Consider the following 4,540-nt stretch of genomic DNA (forward strand, 5'->3'; position numbering starts at 1 on the left):
ATAAACCAATAAGGAAGTTTAAGAGTCAAGACGTCTGGAAGCAAGTGTAATTGAACTAGTAAAACTCCCTTAGGTTTCGAGGTGTTGTATAAGGTATAGAACTTGTACACTAACTTTAATTGGTAAATGTATGTCTATAAAGTTAAACGTCCACGTACGAACCCCCAAGGATCGCCCTATGGCTCCACGAAGGGACTTCAAACTTTGCCAGGAAAGCTACCAAAGCAGCAACGAAATACACATAGAGGGAATGTGTCCGCATCGCGGATATGGTGGGCCATTGGGAAAAAATCAAGTCTGGATCATTTACAGGTGGCGGACTCTTATGGTTCAAAAATTATTTTAAGAAAATATAGCGGGTTAAGCTCCGCGTCGCGGACTTATTCCCCAACGAAAATCTATTTTTTGGAATTTAAGTTTGGCTTCATTAAAGGGCAATTTAAGTGAGGGGTCTTTTGAGTAATTTAGAGGAAGAGTTTATACTACTATTAGTTCTATTTCAAACCACATTCACACACTCCAATTAATATTTACCTAATCACTCTAATATCCCTCAAAATGTTCTCTATATTCAACCAACATTGGAGAACAAGAAAACTTGAGCAAGAAGACGAAGTCCCAAAGGTTTTCATCCAAAATACGTAGAATAAAATGTCAATAAGAAATGAATTCTTCACTCTTCAAATACCTTTCACCATGAGGTCCTTTGAAAGGCGGTTTCTTACAATTCAACTCCTAGGGTTTTTACTCTATAAATGGGTATTATTCCAAACTCGAAGTTTATGACTAATGCTGATGAATTAAGATTTTCTATGGCTAATTCAGTATGTCTTGTAGAATAATTGATATGGTATTGTTGGTTTTCGTGTGAAGCATGTTCTCTCCCTAATTCATGGATTAGATTATGTTATATCTATCACTTATTCGATATAGATTTTGGGGTTGGAACTATTGCTTGAATGAACTCATAAATGAACCCTTTCTCTTAATCCTAACCATGAATTGGTTTTTTATATTACTAGAATGGTTGTGATTGGTTATGTTATTATGTATTTCTCTATTTTATAGGATGATTGTGGTGAATTAAGAGTAAAGTCTTAATGATGATTCATGGAATAAATTAGGTAAGTCTTCTAAAATCATGGTCACTCTATTATGTAGATGTTGGCCTATAATTAATGTTGTTATAAGATTGAAGTATGTGTGATGTTGCTATGTGTATATGTTGGGGTTCGAATATGTTAAATTAGGATCATGGTAAGGATATGATAATTCAAGGTTGATGATATACTCTTGTATATCTTACATAATATGGCTATGATATGTTAATCTCACTAATGAAGGGTTGTGATGAGAGGAAATTCTCCTCTTTAACCTAATGATCTAATGATCATGTTTATACATGAGTTAATCCCATATAGCCTATGGTAAGATTGATGACTAATGATAACTTAAATGCAACTCAAAAAGGGACTTTAGCTTAGCACCGAGTGAGCTAAATACGAGAGGTGTCCCTTTTGAAGATAGGTTAACAATGACTCTCATGAGATAGAGGTTTCCATGTAATGTGGAACTATAGGACTCTAATATATCACCTAGTTCTTAAACTATGTTGCCACTGTAGGAATACTAGCTAGTGGATCCACCTAGAATGTTATGTTCATGTTTTTTTCTACTTTTTCAAGTAGACCACCTTCTTTCGGTTTGGGATTCCATGACACCGGATTCCATGTTTAGATCACATGGTCTAATGTCGGTTAAGGCGATTGTTCCCTCAAATAAAATGAAAGACTAAATTAAACGAATATTGACTTGGGTTAGTTGAGGATTCTACTTTGTATAGGTAGGGGTGTAGGACTTTACCTAGCACAGGTTGACTCTAAGGGAAGAACTAGGAGATTTTTCTTATGTAAATATAGTAATATGAAATTTATGATTCCTATGATATATGATGTTGTTCTTACATGATATTGTCTATGTTGATGAACATGTTATTGGTCTATATTCATATATGTGGTAATGACTATTTATGATATAAGTTGTATGAAGCAGAGCATTTATTATGGTCTCCTATCCTTTTTATTTTATTATATGGGTTTATGGGGTTTTACATGATCATTGCACTTTGTAGGCTTAGGATGGGATCATTAGTAAGTTTTTTGTATGTTATGTTGATATGAACTATTGAACATGAAACGTAAATATGACTTTCTCATAATGTGTCTTTGGTTATGATCATGCTTGAGGTTGTGGTGATCCTTATCGTGTATATGCTCTATTATCAGTGCATTAAAGTTTTTCAAATGACTTAGCATTATTCTAAAGAAATGGTCCTTTTCATGAATGTCTTTAAAAGTTTTATGTAAATATACCCGTACTTAGTACATGCGGCATACAAACCCATTTACTTATATAACTACAACTGTAGGGTCCATCAATTGAAGATTAAGAGTTCGATTGAAGAAGATTGGAACTCTTTGTCCAAGTGTTGGTAGGTCTTCATGTTCGGGGATACTATCTTTTCATTATTCTAGCGAATGAAGATTGTAGTAGTTTAAGAGATACTCTTGATTCTTTTTTATCAGTTGGATTCTATTTTATTAAGGCTTACATGTCATGTATATATTGTATTGGATAAGCTTAAGAATTTTCTTCTTTAGATAGTATTTATGTAAGACTGTTTAAGCTATCATATGTATGTTGATTATGTTGCTAAAAGTGAAGTGTAAGTAAACTTCTATGTGAGTGGTCTATATATACCTCAATAAATGATATGCAAGAATTCTAAGTATACTTCACTTGTATATGGAAAAGTTTTTAATTTTCTGCAATTTTATCTTATGACATGTTATGACGAATGCTAAGGCTTGTCTAACTCATCTTGGAGGATGCGAACACCGATTACATCTGGAGGGTGCTCTCTGGATGTGACACCAAACCAATACGTTGATGCCACATTTATATCCTTTATCTCGACAAGTGACTCAACCTCGAGCCACTTAAATGTGTTACATGATATTAATGAGGCCAACAATTTTTTCATATCTTCTAGTGATATTTTTCTGATCATAACTTGACTGTTGTCTTCAAGTGTCACAATGAACCCCGTAACAACATTTATAGTAGGAGGGCTAAATTTCACTTTATTTCACTTGATGAATACTTAGTCAACCAGTTTAAACGTAGTTACCGGTATCTTCCCATGTCATATCAATGCATTGAACAAACTGTAGAAATCTCTGACCAAACATTAAAAATATACCGGCCATGGGTCTCTTTGAAAATATAGAAGTTATTTGATTTCATCCATCTCATAATATCAAGGTACCTATCAATTTCACCCTCTTCTGAGAGATGTTTTTCCTCAAGAATTGTTCTTGATCTCTTTGTCTTTAATCCTTTCATTTAGTTTGGAGGAGGACCTTATTGCAAGCACCGTTTCCTTGTCTAAGACAAGAGATTTATATTGGTCCGAATAGGCTTCTGCAACATAGATGGATTATTCAGTTTTTAAGATTGCCATTCAGCTCTTTGTCCCCTTATCAACTCATCCTCACTAGAGGCAGTACTTTGGGTATCTTGTTCTTCACCCTCATTCTTGAATGCAGTGAGATAAGTGTCATAAATACCCTCGCTATCATATTTAGTTTTTGATGATGCACGTGCCTTGCCTTTTCCGTTGCCTTCCCACAAATTGTTGAATTTTTTTAGCCTTGATTTTTGCAACAATTCACTCTTCATTTATTGTTATCCCCTTTCCTTTTCCTTAGGGAGGTTTTCATCTACCTATTGTAACAACCCTAAAAATTGGCTATACCAAATAATACTTAATGTGTCTAGAATGCCTACTATTAGACCTGGTTCACACGGATTTATGCGCGTAGAACTAGATATCTAAATCCTTACGACATCTATGCCAACTAACTTGGGGATTTATCTGAGTTAGGAAAGGTTTGATCCATCCATGTAGGTCTCCCGAATATGAAGATTTACTTGGATGAGACTTTACCGAACTTAAAAAGGGGAAATCTTAATTTTGGAGGGTCTAGGGGTAAAATGTTCTTTTTTTAGGCGAAGGGTAGTATGGTAATTACCCTACATATGTAATATATTATTTAAGTAATAAAGTTGAGGGGCATTTTGGGGAGAGAGGGCCAAAAATTTGCCTTTGAGTCAAATCTTGCTCCACCCATGTTCGAACCTAGGTGGAAGCAATGATTTACATTATTTTTTATTTATATAAATTGGTAAATTAATGTAATTTATTAATACTTATTATTTATTAGCTGATTTAAAATAAAAGGGAAATCAGATTTTTTAATATTTAACTGAACCCTATTTTACTAAGTCCTAAACTAGACTCCTAAGCCTAAGATAACCCTCTCCTCTCACGTCTATATCTGACTTTCACGATCGAACCAATTCTCATTCACATTCTCTCTGCCAAATAACAAACAAGAACAGAAGATAAACAAAAGTTCTTCACAGTTGAAGAACTCACAACTAAAATTTTAAGAAAACAACTAATCAAAAATGTTAG

The sequence above is a fragment of the Solanum pennellii genome, chromosome 11 (genome assembly GCF_001406875.1).
Source record: "Solanum pennellii chromosome 11, SPENNV200".
In the NCBI taxonomy this organism is placed as follows: domain Eukaryota; kingdom Viridiplantae; phylum Streptophyta; class Magnoliopsida; order Solanales; family Solanaceae; genus Solanum; species Solanum pennellii.